The sequence below is a fragment of the Vespa mandarinia genome, chromosome 21 (assembly GCF_050613455.1).
Source record: "Vespa mandarinia isolate Hongniang chromosome 21, ASM5061345v1, whole genome shotgun sequence".
Taxonomy (NCBI): domain Eukaryota; kingdom Metazoa; phylum Arthropoda; class Insecta; order Hymenoptera; family Vespidae; genus Vespa; species Vespa mandarinia.
This window is the reverse complement of record NC_140830.1, coordinates 1,367,501-1,387,500: the sequence shown is the minus strand read 5'-3', so window position 1 is coordinate 1,387,500 and position 20,000 is coordinate 1,367,501.

Sequence of the window (20,000 nt, the reverse complement as noted above, 5' to 3'; positions counted from 1 at the left end):
ATGTAGCGTTTAAATCGATCGATAAAATTTAACAAACGATTTGCATTTTGTCTACTAGACGACATATATAGACGATACGAGGGTTTCTCGTTTTGCTCGCATACGTAGAAATATAAACGAAAGAAAGGAAAATAAATAAAACAAAGAAAACAAATAAAACAAGGACCGCATGCCTTTTATTCTTATTATTCGTTTTTTGTCCTTTTTTCTTTCTTTTTTTTCTTTTTTTTTGCGAACTCGTCTATCTGCCATCGTCGCATCGCCCAAGCACAACAGCATGGCGGAAGGTCCGATAATCAAATTAGACGGTGCTCGAGTTCATGGTGGGTGGATACGAAGGATGTATAAGTGTATTTGTGTTTCTCTCTGTGTGTATGTGTGTGTGAGAAAGAGAGAAAGAGAGAGAGAGAGAGAGAGAGAGAGAGAGATAGATAGATAGATAGATAGATAGATAAATAGAAGGGGGATAGAGGATCTGCCAGGTGAAAGGATGTCGTACGTATCGGATCTGTCGACGACACGAATCCCATCTAACCGATGGACGCAAGGTCTATCAACGGCTAACGCCAAGTTACGAATGTGGTAATTGAAAAATGCATGCATTTCGGTGCAGCCATATTTCGTTAGGATTTAATTGAACGTAGGAACGTCAGAGTTAGAGAAAAATAATTCGTGAGAATGTCTGCATGTGAGAGAGAGAGAGAGAGGGAAAAAGGGTGAAGGAGAGGGAGAGGACAACCGATCCTTATTGTTATATTAATCAAAACTGAAGGGAAATTTTTTTTCTTCTATCGAATATATCCTTCCTCCTCCCAACCCCCTACCCCACGCCCTACTCTGTATTGGGTTATACTATGAATAACTACGATGCGTTTTCATTAGATATCCGCTATGAGTTTTCACTGGTTTTTATATATATATATATATGTATATATTTATATATATATATATATGTGTGTGTATGTGTGTATGTGTGTGTATGCGTTTATAATGACGTTTAATAATTTTTGGATAATCGAATAATAATTAAATAATAATTTGATAATAATTAATTATTTCACAATAATTTAATAAGTAATGATTTAATAATAATATAAGGATAATCAATAATTTTATAAACTATTTAGTAATAATTAATAATTTCATAATAATTTTATGAGTAATGATTTAATAATAATATAACGATAATCAATAATTTCATAACTATTTATTGATAATTAATAATTTCATAATATATTTAATAATGTAATAATTTAATAATGATTTTTCAAATAACAATTTCAAATCTTACGAATAGTTGTATATTTTTATATAATCTCGTTATTGTGATAATAAATTTATTATATGTTAGTAATTTCTTATAATAGAAAATAATAGGTATAATATATAATTAATTGTATATTTAATAATATCAAATTATTTAATAGTAGAGATTTAATATATAATTTGTATAATTACAAAATATGAAAAATAATAGAGATTTAATAAGTGTTTTTAGCAATCAACAAAATATGAAAAAAAAAAATAGATTTAATTGTACGAATAATAATTAAAAAACGAAAATATTGATTTCAGTATAAAAAAAAGAAAAGCAAGTAGATTTTTCTTTTTCTATCTAATAAGCAAGAAAACTAATTAGATTCGATAAGTGAATGAATGTAATTACTCGCGTACATTTAATAATCTTAGAATACAAATAATTACTATAAAAAAAAAAAAAAAAAAAAAGAAAAAAAGAAAAAAGTAAAAAAAGAACAAAACGAAGAAAAAAGCGAAACACAAATTAAAACAATACAAGGAAAGACTTCACGAAGAAAACAATTTGTACTTGAAAAAATCGATGAGAGAGAAAATAAACGAAAAAAAAAAAAAAAAAAAAAAAATCGAACAAGAAAGAAAGAAAAATAAACAACGCGCTACTTTAGGCGAACAAGTTTGAAAAAAAATCGCAGAACGATTGGATATAACCAATGATCGTTCTTCTTTAAAAGAAAGGAAAAAGGAAAAAAAAAAAAAAAAAAAAAAAGAAGAAAGAAAAAGAAAAAAGAAAAAAGAAAAAAAGGAAAGAAAGAAAAGACAAAAAAAGAAAAGAGAAGAACCAAAAAGACATGGAAGAGGAAAAGAAGAGAAAAGAAAAGAAGAGCAAAAAAAAAAAACCTCCCCAAGAAAACAGAAAAAGATACAAGAGAAGCGATAAAGGAAGAAACGTCGTCCCGTAATATAAGGTAAACGAGGAGCGTGCATTTAAAAAGGCCAGGTCATAAAGAGTCCCCGCGAAATCGCTGTCGTTTCCGTTGTCGATCTTTGGATAGAGAATCCCGTCCGACATAGATTGCTCGTAGGATCTTCTTTCGAAAAATATAAATAGAAATAGTAATAGATATAGAATTGGGTAGTAAAGGAGAGATAAAGATAAAGGCGGGAAAGAAGAAGAAGAAGGAAAAAGGAAAAAAAAGAAAAAAAAGAAAAAAAAAGAAAAGAAAGAGAGAGAGAGAGAGAGAGAGAGAGAGAAAAGAACGTAAGAAAAGGGGATAAAAATGTAGAGGATTGGAAGAGGTATGGAAGGGATGGATGAAGGGACCTAAAAATGCATACATATACATACATACATACATACATATATGTACATACATACAAGTATCGTACTAACTGGACTAGACCGCAACAGGGATCATGGATCGTCCATCTTGAAAATAATTAGGGGAACCAAGATCGATGTCTGAGTTTCGAAAACCACTCTAAGATACGATCAGAACTGGCTTGAATGGAGCCCATTGATGCGTCCGTAACCGTCTCCATTCTCTTTTCTGCTATCAGGAGGGATCCAGGGACGGTCCATGGCAGACTAAATCTTTCTCTCTCTCTCTCTCTCTCTCTCTCTCTCTCATTCTCTTTCTCTCTTTTTCTCTCTTTCTCTCTTTTACGTTTGGGGTGAGCGCTAAAGGTATAAGAGAAGAGGACCTTCGCCTTCCAAGAAATCGAGCATCCTTTCCGGGACGAATTCTCGAGATAAAAAGGGTCTGAATGAATCAAGGGCAGCCGCGTGAGTTTATACTCGAGACACTTCTCTCCACCACCACCATCACCACCACCACCACCACCACCACCACCACCATCACCATCACCATCACCATCACCAAGCGGAGAATCCTTTCTTTCTTCCTCTTCATTTTGTCCTTTACTCTTCTTCATTCTAACTTCTTTTTCTTTTCTTATTGCTTTCTCTCTTTCTTACTACTTTTTTCCTCCTTTTTTCTCTTCTCGTACCTTTTTATTATTTTCTTTCTTTTTCTTTTTCTTTTTCCTTTTCCCATCCTCCTCCTCCCACTCCTCCACCTACTCCTCCTCTTTCTCCTCACCGGTTTATCCACACTTCGTCGTGTGGACCTAACCTTTCCTCTCTCTCTCTCTTTCTCTCTCTCTCTCTCTCTTTCTCTTTCTCTTTCTCTCTCTGGTTTCTCTGGTCCTTCGAATCTCTTCGGTAGATCCCGAACCGAGCGAGGTCTGTCGCCATCTTTGGAAGATGAGATCAGCTGATAAGGGAAGAGAAGAGAGGAGAAAGAAAGAGACACAGAGAGACAGAAATAGAGAGTGAAAAAAAAGAGAAAGAAAGAGAGAAAGAAAGAGAGAGAGAAAGAGAGAGAGAGACGGTTGTCTCTTTCAAGAGATAAAATTTCAAAGGCGGAAGTTAGCCTTTTTTTCACGCTGCTTTCGTCTTATATACTATACGTAGAATAAAACTCCTCTTACTGTATCCTCTTCTTCTCTTTGGAAAGTGTGCGCGTATATTGTTTCTATGTATAAGGGTGGCATGTGGATGAGAGAAAGAGAGAGAGAGAGAGAGAGAAATAGTTCCGGCGAGACGATCGTTATCGTTCGGCAAAAATGTCCGATGAAAAAGTATCGTCTCCCTGGAAGAAATGTTTTATTCCTGGTGCGACTCGTTCCGCTTACCTCGGAAAACAGCCGACAGGATTCTCGATTACGAATTCGTCGAAATAATGCGCGCACCTGCTTTTATGTGAAACCTTCCTTTAGTTATTCCATTTTATTTTATTTTATTTTATTTTATTTTATTTTATTTTCTTTTCTTTTATTTTCTTTTCCTTTTCCTTTTCTTTTCCTTTTCTTTTGTCTTCTTCTTTTTCTTTCTTTTTTCTTCTTTTTTTTTTTTTTTTCTTTTCTTTTCTTTTCTTTTTCTCTTTTTACAACGCAGTCAAGAGTACTGGCGCCTCGCAACGCCAATGTAACGATTCCTACAACAGTCGATGACGATGATCTTGACTTTTCTTTTCTCTTGCTTTCTTGTCCTTTTTTGATCCTTCTTTTTCTGGTTTCTCTATTTTTTTTTCTTTTTTTTTTTTTTCCTTTTTTTGTTTTCCCCTTTTTCTTTCTTTTGATTACGCTGTATTATCACTCGATAATCGAATGTTAAAGTATGTCGAGAATTGTAAGAAATATGTATAATGTTTCTGAGAAATTTATGCTACTGTAAAATATCTGAACTTAAGTGTCATCCGATCGATCGAGAACTAATGAATCAGTTAAAGATCGATCAGTAATTTTTCGATCAATTCCTGAATAATTTCTTGGATTAGAAGTAATTATATATATATATATATATATATATATATATATATATATATATATATAAACATGAACTTTGTGAAGTTCTCTTATTGAATATGAATTTTATAAAGTTTAGATTTCAAAATCAAAAAATAAGATTTTAATATAAATCTAATAATAAAATTAGTGATATGCGTTGGTGTAAAATGCACGAATAGGTTTCCTTCGATCGATCATGATCTATCGGATCGATCAATAAAAAATGGTCATAATTTTTATTATTTTATATTTAGATATAACAAAAGTATTTTTTACTTTGATAATTAGATTAACTCAATGTCAAAATTGTCTCATTATACTGTGTACTCCTGCATTGTTAAATACAAAATAATATAAAAATTTGTATTATTCCATATATATATATACATATATATAAACAATAATATTTTTTATTTAAAAATTAGCCGCAACGTTTAATAAAATATAATACTATTAAAATACTATATTATATTATTAAAACACATGCACAATAATTGTACTATATTCTTAAATTAATCAATAATTAATTTATTTTAATTTGCAAATAAAAAGAAGAAATATTAGCATTATTTATTCGAGCTTATTTAAATGAAAAATAATAATATAAATTCTGACATTACTTGATCGATCGATCGGACAATAAATCAGTTAATTTCAATTTAAATCGATTTAATAAAATTATCTATTTATTAATTAATCGTTTATAATCGAAATAATAAAACGAATTTGAAAAGCAAAAAAAAAGAAAAAGAAAAAGAAAAAGAAAGAAATTATCATAGTCGTTTGTAATAGCGAACAAAAAAAGAAAAGAAAAGGAAAAAGAAGAAGAGAAAGAGAAAGAAAAAGAAAAGAAAAAAATTCGCTTGCTCGACACGTAAATTTTGTTAAGTCTAAGTTATACAAGTGTACAAGTTTTTCATATTAATTGTTAGAGTGATTCACTTCTATGCAATTTATTATTCACGACACGGTAAGTCGGTACTAGAAGTAAAGTGACAATGACAATGGGTCCCACTCGATAAGAGTCCTAACGATTTATTCTTCGGAATCTGTTACCGTATCTAATGACAATGGATGAAACGTTGAAAGAAAGAGAAGTCTTAAGAGAAAGAAGACGAGAAAAAAAAAAGAAAAAGAAAAAAAAACTGATTATGATGTACCCTTTCGTACGTGACAGGATGAAGGGCCACGTGCCCAAGCTGTGTATCGTGAGAACGCATCTCATTGGCGTAACTTTCCGTTCCTTTAACCCAAAATCTATTTTAATTAGTATCAATCTCATGTCGATAATTGTTATTGATTAATTGAAAACGACAAAAACAAAAAAAAAAAAAAGAAAAAAAAAAAGGAAAGAAATTTTTGCAAATTGTCAATTAACAACAAAGATCTAATACGATTTAAAATATAATATCGTTCGGTTTTTCATCTTTTCCGATTTTTGTCCATTCTTTTTTTGTTTTTCTTTTTTGTTTTGTTTTGGTTTGTTCTCCTCTTTTTTTCCTCTTTTTTCTTTCTTTTTTTTGTTTTGTTTTTTTTTTCTTTTTTATTAAATCCATTAACGAAAAAAAAAAAAACAAACGATATTGGAGTTTGATCGGTTCGTATCTGAGATTGATGTACCTTGAAAAATTTCTTAATGAAAACGTATTAAGTTACGCTAATGATCCACGCGTACAATTCACCGATTATTACGAATGCATCCAACGATTTATCTTAAACAACGCCAGCAACCTATTCCAAATACTCTCTCTCTCTTTCTCTCTCTCTCTGACTATCCTAAAGAGATAAGTTTTTACAAGGTGTGATTCATTCGAAACGAATAGAATACCGATTTCATGATTAAGAATAACACGTCGATCGTGTCTTATTAATGTATAAAAGGTAAAGAAAGAAAGAAAGAAAGAAAGAAAGAAAGAAAGGAAAACAAAAAATTACTATACGTGTTTAACGTGACCAAATATTCATTAACTTTCGTTCATTCGTCTCTCTGATGTTTCACGTCAACGTTTCACATCTACTTGGTTATTTTTAGCTGTTCCAAGAAGAATATTAAATGTTTCTCATAAAGGATGAAACAAGAAAGGCATAGTTACATCTGAATGATCAATCGCCATTTAACAATTGGACGACACCAACAATCGAACTTTTTTTATCTATTGAAGATGAAAAGAAAAAGAAGAAGAAAAAAAGGAATGGCGTTGGGGGTGGGAGGACGAAAAAGAGAAAAAAGAAATAAAAAAAAAAGAAAAAAGAAAAAAGAAAAAAGAAAAAAGAAAAAAAACTACCAAAGAAGAAACGAACGAACGTGTGTGTACGTGCGTTCCATCTAAACGATATTACGCGCTTCAGGTCTCTAAGAGAAGAAATTACTGTGATAAAGCGTGGACGTAGGTACTTACTTATAATGCTCGTCTCGCGAGGCGCTATCAAAGCGTAGCTTTAGAATTTGCTCGTTGGTTATAAAAGGCAACATAAACGGGCATCCCCTTCCCTCCCTCCGCCTTCATCATCACCTTATTCTCCTTCTCCTCCTCCACCTTCTCTACCACCTTCTCTTCCTCCTCCTCCGCTTGCTTACTCTACGTCCGACTCTCATCCCCGTCCATGAAAACGGGCAATAAAATCAGCTTGGATTTAATTACACTTCCTTTATCTTACCGGGGATCTAGTCCTTTTATCTTTGGACACAACCAAGACTGTACACTCTGATCATCGTCACAGGTGAAATACTAAACGCGGGTTTATTAAAATTTGTATATAACATTTATCTCTCTTAATTCAATTTTGATTATAAATTTTTCTCCCTTGGGTTGAATTATATTGCCCCGTTTAAACGTTTCGACGATCTTTTTTCTTCTTCTTTTCTTTCTTCTTCTTTTTTTCTTTCTTTTTTTTTTGTTTTTTTCTTTTTTTTTTTTGGACGATATCACGGTCGCGCATGCGCGTAAAAGATAACAGTAGAAAATTTCGTGAGAGGATTGAGGTTTAAATTATGATCGGGTGATCTTTTTCTCTTTCTATTTTTCCCTCTAAGAGAAACGAATAAGGGGGGGGGAGAAAAAAAGAAAAAAAGAAAAAAAGAAAACAAAACAAAATCTATTTCTAACTCACGTCTATGCAGGTATATAGAGAAATTCGTGCAAATAAATTGAACGAAGTTTTAATTGACTCCGCTAATTATCATCGGATGAGATTGGTGGTGAGGTTAGATCAGCTGGTGTGGTGAGGTTAGGTGAGGTTAGGTGAGGTTAGGTTAGGTTGGGTGAGGTTAGGTGAGATGAGACGAGAAGATGTTGGGTAGAAAGAAAACGACAAAGTCCGGGACATTTCTTCGATCGGATTTTTAAAACGGTGAACGAATGAAAATCGAGAATTCGGATGAGGCCTGTGGTTGGGCCCTGGGCCGGATGTTGCGTATAGAACGCGACTTTTTACTTTTCGGCATTCTAGGACCCTCGTAAAGCGTTAAATAATCATCCGGACGAAAACTGGTAATAAAATGTGTCGCCAGAGAGCACGGTAACGAGCTTGAATGGACCGACGACAGAGGTGGCGGACCACCCAAAGGGTTCGGTACCCGAACAGGTCACTCGGCCAGAGCCACTCATTATGAATCTTTGATCTCTCCTCGCACCTCCGTTGTTAATTCTTGCGCGCTAAAAAGGAAAGAAGAAGAAGAAAAAAAGAAAAAAAAAGAAAAAGAAGGAAGAAAAAAAGAAATGGAGAAACCAATGAGCGAACAAACAAACGAAAATGGGAAAAGGAAAGAAGAAATCGAAAAGTAATAGCGTTAATTCAATTAGCGAAATTAAAGTATCCATTTGGCCTACGACAACAACAACAACAACAACAACAACAACAACAATAAAAACGACTACGACGATTAATCCGTATTTCGTATAAATTTCAATGATTCAATGAATCATATGTCCAATTCATTTCTTAATCTTATTAATTCTCGTTTATTTAATTATAACATTTGAAATTGTTCGATCATTATCATAGAAATCTCATCGAAGACCAGACAAGATTTGATGAATATATACTATTACATACTATATATATATATATATATACGACTTATATATTACTATTATCGATTTTTATCTTCGATTTTTTGAGTTTCCTTCCGGTGTTAGTAACGATCTAATCGATTCCACCACGTAGACCTTTGAACTCTTGGTAATTGTCGCTTCTGATCTGAAAGAAAAAAAAAAGAAAAAAAAAAGAAAGAAAAAGACAAAAGATAAAGAAAGAAAAAAAGAAGATTAACGAAGAGTCGTATACGTTGCGCGATTTGTTTTTAATCGACGTGATCTCTCTCTCTCTCTCTCTCTCTCTCTCTCTCTCTCTCTCTCTGCTAGCTATTACGTATTCCCGAGATGAAACCAAGAGTAGATAAATAGGTACTATATAACAAGAGTGCAAAAAAAAATAAAAAAGAAAAAAGAAAAGAAAGAAAGAAAGAAAGGAAGGAAGAAAGAAAGAAAGAAAGAAAGAGAAACAAATATATCGGTCCTTAAGTATTACGCCAAGAGAAGTTAAGAGAAAAGTAGTGGGGGTATCTCTATCACAGAATGTGTTTTACATTAATACTTTAGTGTTTTAGTGGCGATTGCCAGCCGTTAATGCCACTCCAGCTTGAGTGGTCTGGCTCCCGGCTTTACAAATTTATACACTCTCCTCGAAGCGGGTCTCCTGTCTCTCTCTCTCTCTCTCTCTTTCTCTCTCTCCGATATGATATCTACGTTCGAAGCCTCTTTCCAAGTCGTTTGACCTTATTCGCGGCAACGTGTCCAACGTTTATTGCGGGTTTCACTTGGTACAACGACATTGGTTAGTTTAAACTTACATTACCTATCGCATACTCAAGTTAATAATAACAACCATTAGAAATTATTCCTTATCCATTATTTCTAACTATAGTTATATACGATATATCATTGATTGATATATGATATATTGAATCGTACGAATGATCGATACGAACGTTCAAGATTAATTTCAAGTTGATACGATTTCGAATTGATAAAATTAGTATTATCCAATATGTTGAATGAAGATTATAAGATTTGTATGTGGATTAAATGACAATGGTAAATCTGTGAAGAGATTAAAGGAAGGAGAGAAAGAGAGAGAAAGAGAAAGAAAGGACGAGAGAGAGAGAGAGAGAGAGAGAGAGAGAGAGAGAGTAGGCCGCATATCGGGGTACCTCTCGAACGTAGCAGGAAACGCAGCTTGTTCTAGCGCGGTAGAAGAAGAGAAGTGGTAGTAGTGGTGACGAGAGGATACGAGAACGACGATAGTCCGGTCTGGTGGTGGTAAGTATGGTACCCCTGGAGCGGGTGTCATCATTTATCTCGCACCGGAGATCGGGCCCGCCGATACAGCGGGACGTTTTAATGGCCGAACCATGTTGGAATTAACCAAAACAAAGACGAAGCATCAATTAGGCGACTTTTTCTTCCACTTCTTCTTCTCCTCCTCCTCCTCCACCTCCTCCTCCTCCTCCTCCTCCTCCTCCTCCTCCTCCTCCTCTTTCTCCTCTTCCTCCTCTCTTCTTTCTTCTACTCTCTGGCCTTCGTCGTTATAGTCCTTCTCGTTGGAGTACGTCAAGGATAGAAAGAGAGAAAGAGAGGATCTCTGAAAGGAGTTGGAGGTGATGGAGGTGGTAGTGATGGTGGTGGTAGTAATGGTGGTGGTAGTGGTGGAGGTGGAGCACGTTGCATGGTCTCATGCGTGGCCCACCTATGTGCTCGCCACCTCCTCTTCAACACAGCATCTACCCCCGCATTTGTCCTTTCTCTTCTATCGGTCCAAATGCGTGCATCCTTCCTCCTTCTTCTCTCATACTCATCCTCCTCCTCATCCTTCTCCTCCTCCTCCTTCTCTTCCTTTTTAACTTCCAGCTTAACCTCCTCCACATTCTCTTTCTTCTCTTTCTTCTTCTCTTCCTTCTCTTTAAAACTCTACACCGTTCCTTCTCTCGGCGTCGCACGCTTTAAACTCCGCGCGTCCTTTGGCGCCCAGGTAGCCGCATTGTCTCAGATAATGGCTAATAAATCGCTCGACGAAATCTCTCGCGAGTCCGAGGACCACCGCGGCCATTTGCTCCTGCCACCACGAATTTCAGTTAGTCCATTCGTATTACCAACATCAACTCGTAACTGGATTTATTCATTCACGTACGTTCAACAATCCTCCGACGTTTTTATACTCATTATTGAAAATCTTACTGTAAGCTATAACCATGTCTATTGGATTTTTATAATTTATCGTACGTCGAGGATGAATTAAAGATAATTTATAGATTCGTTATATCACGTATTATGGAGTAATTTCAAAAGTTATTTTCCATTTGTATCAGTAATATCTGTAAAATCTTTAGGTTAATAATCTTGTCGTACCACGTCAGTGAAAGTATATGAGATATTGGAGTTTTCACATATTTAAAGTCATTGAGGAATCACGTTCCAAAGTACTATCGATTGTTACAATGGCTGTCCAATAAAATTTGTAAACGACCATTTGTTCACCAATAATATTTGTCAAAAGTAAATGCAGAATGTCACGCAGTTTTAAAAGTTATACCTCGAGATTATTTTCACTTTTCTTCGGTGAAAATATTAGAAATAAAGATGTTCCCTTGAATGACCAAAAGTTATGAAGGTACAAAGGGATGGTCGTAGAAGAAAAAAATTCAAGGATTTCTCAAAACGTGTATTCTTCGGTCTCGTAAATTTTCAAATCTCTAAGAAAATTTCTAATCATATATAACCATAAAAACTTGAAATTGATCTTTTGTATATTTAATTCATTCGTACTCGTTTAGCGGTAAAACCATTCGATCGATGATTAATGTCTTTGGATATTCAAAAATTATCAACAAAAGTGGCGCATTACGAAATTCGACAGAATGTCATGGATTGTAAATATTTGAAATATTATCGAGAACGTTGTTGTTTCAGGAACAACGATACAACGATATTCGTAGAATTTTCAACGTCGATCGATTCGTGTATTTTTGATATTTGCAAAAAAAAAAAAAAAAAAAAAAAAAGAAAGAAAGAAAAATTAAAGAAAAAAGATAAAAAAAAAAAAAAGAAATAAAAATAAAATGAAAAACATCCGTCATAGTTTATAATACATAATATATTTCTAATACTTGACACCTTTATAAATTCTAAATTTATTGAAGCGATATTGTTTCGAAAGAAATGTATATCCTTATATCAGGTAATATTTCAAAATACCGACGGATATATTTGGTAAGAGCAAACAAATCATTGGGCGCATATTACACACCTTTTTAGGGCTAGGGTACCGTGAAATATCGTATTTTGGCACGAGGCCTGCCGAATTAGCTAGGGTTCTTTCAAATATCGATGCAAACGAGACGTCCCACTAAGAATGAAAAGAAGAAGGAAAGAAGAAATAACAGCGGAGACGACGACGACAACGATGATCCTGGATATCCTTGACCATTTTCGAATAATTAACATCGGTTTTCAGTGAAACTTCTCAAAGTTTTACCTGCCCTTTGGCTATCCTCTCAGACTCTCTTTTCCTTTTAAAATATCTCTTCAGTCATCTCAAACAAATGTAGAACCATGCTGATTGATGATCACTATTAAATACAACGATGATCATAGTAATGACAGATAACATTATGTTATATTGCACGAGTATTACTTCTTTAACAATTTTTTTTCTTCTTTTCTTTTTCTTTCTTTTTTTTTTTTTTTTTTTTTTTTTTGATATCTGACAGAAATATTTCATTCGAGAATAAAAATCCAATAACATTATCATCAATCAAACAATATTAATTGTTCGAATTATAATGAGTTTTATCAAATACGATAAAATATTTATCTGTTTTGGACAAATTACAAATTGCATGATTACTATTGTTGTTGTTGTTGTTGTTGTTTTCATGTTATTCTTGTATGTTTATATACCTTTCTTCAACGTTTTCAGATATTATACATGGTGGACGAAAAGTTTCTGGATGATTTTAAAAATTAATTAATTTTGTTTTCTTTTTTTTTAATCTAATTTTTTATTTATTTATTTATTTATTTATTTTTTTTTGTTTGAAATTATAAAACTACAAGACTAAAAATTTTTCCCGATTCTATACAACGTTAATTTTTCATCTTGATAAGACAAAATGCAATGATATCATAACACGAAAATGTAAAAAATATTGATACCAATTGTAAATAATTCATTATTATATATTTTTACATGTTTATATTTTGCACGATACTATCGTTGTACTTATTCTCTCATTATACAATATCTGATATATAAATTATTGATTATACATAAAAAAATAAAAGATATATTGTAACATAATGTATATAATAATACGCGTATCGTATCGTATTAATTTTCGAATAATCAATAAAATCCTAAAGAAATTTCAATTATGACAAAATATTATATGTGATATTAAGATAATCGCAAACATATACGATTATTCAATTATATTATATTTAATCATAATAAGAAATTTTGCATTTGTCAAAAAAAAAAACAAAAATACTTATATATCAAATTATAACGATATGAAAAGATCAAACTTAACGAAGATCTAATATTAGAAGGATGTTAAGAATTGGAAGTGTTAAGAATGGAATTTATTAAAAAACCAAACAAAAAGAAAACAAAAAAAAAACAAAAAAAGGAAAAACATAATAATAAAAAGTATCAAAGAACAAGAAATAAATATGAAAGAACGAATTAAAAAGATAAATAACTATGACAACTGTGTTTTGCTATATATATATATACATAACATTTAAGATGATCCATTCTTCTAAACGCCAAAGCGTTTGTTATTTCACCATTAAGAGTTACTCTGGTACCGTTGGAAAGGCCCCTCGTTGCCATTATCTTTACTTTCGAAGCGGAAGTCGAGTAACGATCCAATGTCGTCCGATAGGTCCACCAGATGATGGATAGTCGAAATCGAGCTGCGCCCATACGTGGAGTCGTACGCACTACGACGGAAGGGTCATCGCGATATAAATGAGAGAGAGAGAGAGAGAGAGAGAGAGAGAGAGAGAGAGATGGGGGGAGGGGAAAGGGGAGGAAACTGCGTCACCTGTACGATCATAGTCCTCTCTCTTTCTCTCCTCCTACTCTTACTCATCCTACTCTTACACTCCACTTCCACCTACCTCAGTCTCGTCCCCACACCCCACCCCCTCCTTCCCCGTTCACACACCTCAACCTCTTCCTCCTTCACTAATCACCATCGGTTTTAGATTATTCTAAAATAATGACGCTCTTCTAACAACGCGTCCGGACGAATCGAGCAGCTCCGACTAGACGGTGATAAATCGTTCCGTCGGCTGCTGCTGCTGCTGATGCTGTTGCTGCTGATGCTGCTGTTGCTGCTGATGCCGCTGAAACTGCTGTTGTTGCTGTTGTTGCTGTTGCTGCTGCTGCTGCCGTTGTTGTTGCCGTTGCTGATGCTATTGATGCTGCTGCTAGTGATGTTGGCGATGATGCCGTTGTTGTTCGCTACTTTTATCCTTCGCTTTTGCCTCTCTATTCACATTTCGTTACGAAAGAAAATAAGCATCTCTTTAAGCATTACTTTATAAATCACTTTTAGAAATTTCTTTTTCTAATATTTCCAATAAACAGTCCAAATTGTCTTTATTATTCATTAGTCTTTAATTTTTCTTCATTCTTCGTGTAATCGTATTTTTGTTTTCTTTTTTTTTTTTTTTGATTTTCTTTTTCTTTTTTTCTGTCTCTCTCTCTCTCTCTCTCTCTTTCTTTTTTTTATTTTTTTTTCTTCTTTCCTGTCGTAAAGTTTTGTACGATCCTATACGATACGTGAGTTGCTTAAAGATAATATATACGCAAGAGGGACAATTTTAATAGCACGCTCGACTGATTATACTCGAAGGTATTTTAAGTATGAAATTTCAGGATTTTTTGATATACGTTGACATGTATATATATATATATATATATATATATATATATATATATATCGCGTATTTTCGCGTATTTTCGCGTATTCTTTTTTGCTTTTTATTTTTTTTTTTTTTATATCCTTCGTATTAGTATAAATATATGCGAATGAACGAACGATTAATAATGTCGTAATAATCATTTATCTTTTTATAAATAAAAAAAATTTTTATTCCATTTAATAATATTTTAATGTGACTAGATATATTAATTAACGAATTAACACCACGTAAATTTACGAATGAATGAATTTCTCGATTTATGATCTTTTTTTTTTCTTTCTTTTTTTTTTCTTTTTTTTGTCTTTATAAAATATGCATGCAATAGTATAATGTATTACTACGATTTGATGATATGAATTATCGTTTAAAACGCATAGACTATCGGAATAATATATTGGACAATTTTATGTTAATTTTTTACACTTGAATTTTGTTACTGTCGTTGTTCTTGTTATTGTTATTGTTATTGTTGTTATTGTAGCGTGAAAATATATACGATTTTATAATATTATAGTAGAATTATATTAACGCGTTAATTCTTGAAGATAACCGTCGGTAAATGTCTTAATAAAATTGATTTCTTAATTTATAAAATTAAATATTTATTAATAAATAAAATCAAATTTTCTGTTGTCTTGAATTTTCATTCGTGTGTAAAAAATTCATTAAAAAGATTCATTGAATATTATAACATTTTTATTGTAATTAAATATAAATTAACAGTTTAAAATCAACGATATTGCAATTAAAGAGAAGAATTTTTGGAAAAACATTTTCAATAACATTCTGTATTTCTTGAAATACAGAATGAAAATGTAATACTTCGTAATAAAAATATTCTCGATGTATTAACTTATGCATTTCGTTTTATTATATTACAAATGTTTCTTGTTTTTATGATTTTTTGTTAATCGAATGTCAACAAAAATTTTTTTTTTCTTTTTCATAATTATTCGAAAAAATACACACTCCATGATTTATTACCAATATATCCATACGCGAGATGGATGATAGAAAAGTAATAAAAAAAAAAAAAAAAATTAAATGTATTAAATGTAAAACTAATTAAGTGTCTCGTTTTTATAATTACTTGAAAAATATCTCTTAATATATTTCAAATATCATCATACGTAATGGTAGAATGATAATAAATGAAATAGACAATAATAAATAGTTTCTTATATTTTTGATAATTATTTGGAAAATAATTTTTGATTCATTCTAAATATAAATCATGCGTAGGATATATATATATATATATATATATATAGTATATATATATATATATATTTATATAGTAGGGAAAAGTAATAAAAAAAAATGAAATTTCTCTTTTTTTTTTTTTAATATTTTTTATAATTTCTTTTGTAAATACATATTTCACGATGATTTTTTAATCTTTCCATGCGCAAGGAAACCGTAATAGAAAAAAAAAAAAATAATAATAAAAAAAATAAGTAAGTAAATAAAATATATATACACACACACATATATATATATATATATATATATATATATATATATATATAGTAGCACGTTTTTTTCAATACTTTTTACAATTATTCACAAAAAATATTTTTAGTGATTTATTTTAAATATAACCAAACGCCCGAGATGGGTAATAGAAAAATAATTAAAAGGAGAATCAAATGTATAATACCACGTCCGTTCTAATATTATTTCAAACAATAACTCTTGATTTATTCCAAATATTATCATATCCAGGATATGTAATAGAAAGTGAGAGAGAGAGAGAGAGAGAGAGAGAGCAAGAAAGAAAAAGAGAGAAAGAGATAGAGATAGAGAGAGAAAGAGAGAGAGAGAGAGAGAGAGAGAGAGAGAGAGAGAGAGAGAGAAAGAAAAGAAAATAATAAAAATAATGAAAGTAAAAAAGAAAGACCGAAAAATACGAAATAAAGTAAAAAAAAAAGGAAAAAACAAAAACAAAAAAAAATATACACAAAAAAGAAAATAAAAAAAAGAAATGCATGGCCAGTACCGTTACGTTTTGTCGATGAATGAAATCGCACGTAGCATGAAAGCAAAGCTTTGGTAACCTCTTCGTAAGTTACGTTCAGACGTTTGTCTCTCTCTCTTTCTCTCTCTCTCTCTATTTCTCGGATGAGGTGGAGGTGGAGGTAGAGGTGGAGGTGAAGGTGAAGGTGGAGAAGGAGGAGTAGGAGGGCAATGCGCGGGGTTCGCTTTATTATACATTCAGCGATTATGCGGACATGCACTTAATTTTACTCTCGAGGCACTTGGTAACGACGCATAAGCGGTGCGATCGAGTACCAAGCGAATAATCCCCCTTTTGCCGGGTTAGGCGCGCGTGCACGTTTCGCGATAGATATGACAAAGAAAAAAACAAAAAAAAAAAAAAAAAGGAAAAGAAGAAGAAGAAAGAAAGAAAAAAAATTGTAGAAAATATATATATATATATATATGTATACAAAAAAAAAAAAAAAAAAAGAAAAAAAAAAGAAAGGAAAAACAAAAAAGAAGAAAATATAACCATTCGTTTCTCTTCTTCATCTTTTGTCTTCCTCCTCCTCCTCCTCCTCCTGCTCCTCCTCCCACGCTCACCCTCCCCCCTCCACCATCTACTCTACCTGACATTATTCGTTCTCTTCGCTCTCGTTCCCACGAACTATGCCAATATAATAGTGAATATTTCATATTAACCAATACATGATAGCATAACTAGTAACTATTTTTATTTACAAACACATTTTCAAACACATACACACACACATATACATATAATAAATAAATAAAGAAACACATGTACAAACAGGTGACGTGATAAACACGTATCACTTCGTCGTATAGGAATATTATTGAAATTTGTTTATGAATGTTTTGTTAAGGGAGAAGAGGGGGAGGGAGGGGGGGGGGAGGAAAGAAAAAAGAAGAAGAAGAAGAAGAAGAAAAAAAAAGAAAAAAAATAGAGAGAGACAGAAAAAAAAAAGAAACAAGAAGAAAGTAAAACGAAGAAAAGAAGTTTTATACACATATATATATATATATATATATATATATATATATGTATATATATATAAAAAAAAAAAAACTAGAAGGTATCCCTTTGATCTTCGATTCTCAGCAGTTGTAACTCGGTCGTGGTAACATTTCCGCAGCGCTAAAGGGCCGAAAGAAATAAATTCAATTCCTTCTATCTTCGTCGTCGGCCAGTAGAGAAGAGCTTGACGTATATTACGAGTTCAGGTGTGACCGTGAAATCCTTGGAACGTCCTGCCTTGCCCAAGAGACTCCAACCCTTTTATACTTTCTTCTTCTTCTTCTTCAACTTCTTCTTCTTCTTCTTTTTCTTCTTCTTCTTCTTCCTTTTCTTTCCTTTTCTTTTTCTCTTTGTTTTCTTTCTTTCTTTCCTTCTTTCTTTCTTTCTTTCTTTCTTTCTTTTTTTCTTTTTTTTTTTTTTGCTTTTCGTTTCCTCTCCTTTTTTGTTTTTGTTTTGTATTTTTGTTTTTGTTTCATCGAAGTTTCGTCCCTTACCCTCGATAGAATTCTCTCTAATACCAAGACAGACCAGAGACACCAGACAACGAATGCGAAGGATCTCCAAGGATCTTGGAAACTTTTTGGTGGTGGCTAACTTCAAAAGTTTAAGTATTTATGCGCGAGCCTCCGTCGTTACGCCATCCGGGGACGCGCATAGTTCCTTTTCTTTTCTTTTCTTTTCTTTTCTTTTCTCAGATGCTCTTACATGCTCTGAAATCGTAGCTGGGAGTATCAATGGAAAGAACGCGTGAATGAACCAACCAAGAAGAAAACGACCTGAAGAGGAAGAGAGAAAGAGATAGATAGGGAGAAAGAGTGAGAGAGAGAGAGAGAAAGAGAGAGAGAGAGAGAGAGGGAGAGAGAGAGATAGATAGAAAGGACAACAACGACTGCGAGGACTACAACGAAGACTACAACGACTACGACGGACGACGAAGTGAGTCTATATTTATGAAACACTTCGAGCTCGTTCAGAGAGAAATACCGTTCTCACGGTGCGCCTTCGATCGTTCTGTTAATCGAACTTTTATCTCTTCCACCATTTTACCACGTAACACTAACAACGTTTTCGCCGAACATGCGAACAGTGCCTTTATGAAAGTGACCGTCGTGACCATCGTTTCTAATATTTCAATGAAAAGGCGATCGTCCTGTTGGATCGATTTTTCTCTTTTCTTTTTTCTTTTTTCTTTCCTTCTTTCTTTCTTTCTTTCTTTCTTGTTAGTATTTAATGAAACAGGAAAGAGAAAAGAGAGAAAGAATTAAAAAGAACGAGAACGGGTGGGGATGGGGGCTGGGGATGGGGGATGGGGGGGGGGGGGAAATGAAGAAGAGGAAGAAGAAAATTCGAAAGAAAAATTTCAAATCGAATTATAATTTTCAAATTGAATTATAGATTTCCAGATCTAATTGAATGTGACGTCCCTGTCTTATCGTTATATCGTTTATTCGTATAGATAATTTTTAAGAAATTATTGCATCTATTTAAACCCTCATATGCATTATACATACATATATATATATATATATATATATATATATATATATATATATATAGTTTTTTTTTTCACGCTTATGTTCTGTAAGATTTTTTAATAATCCTCCCGTCAAATTTCAATATGAAATTTATATCTCGCAAATCGTGATCGTTTTCTTGTAAATAATTGAACGAAAAAAAAGAAAAAAATGAAAAGGGAAAAAGAAGAAGGAAAAACAAAAATCGTTCGTTCGAATGTAAAATAGTATTTATTTATTTTATTTATTTTATTCATTTATTTATTTATTTATTTATTTATTTATTTATTTATTTATTCATGAATTAAAAATTATTCGAAACCTTCGGATAATTAATATTTTTAAACAGTTAAATATTGAGAATCAAAAATTTTACATCCTTTTGACGATCAATTTTATTTCAGTTTCTTTTTTGTTTTTTTTTTGCTTTTTCTTTTTCTTTTTTTTTTATTGACGATCAGTTCCTTTTTCGACGTAGAAATATTGTCTTTTTTATGATCAATTGAATATCGATTCTAATCTAATATATCACGTATAAAGGTATGACGTATAAGTTTATCTCATGAAAAATATAAAAATATTTGTATCTCGTGTTCATAAAAACATTGATTAAAGGACTATAACTCTTAGTCGAAAATATTTCATAAGTACGTCGTGTGACTCATTGTTGATATAAAATAAAATATCACGAAACATTTCATTCAATCACGTTTCATTTAATCACGAAATATGAAATGTAAGAATGAAATATGAAATGTAAGAATGAAACAGGAATTTAATAGAAATATATTGAAATATATCGATGATAAAAATTATTTTCACGAATATCTTTGTCTAAAGACTTAAATGAAAAAAAAAAAAAAA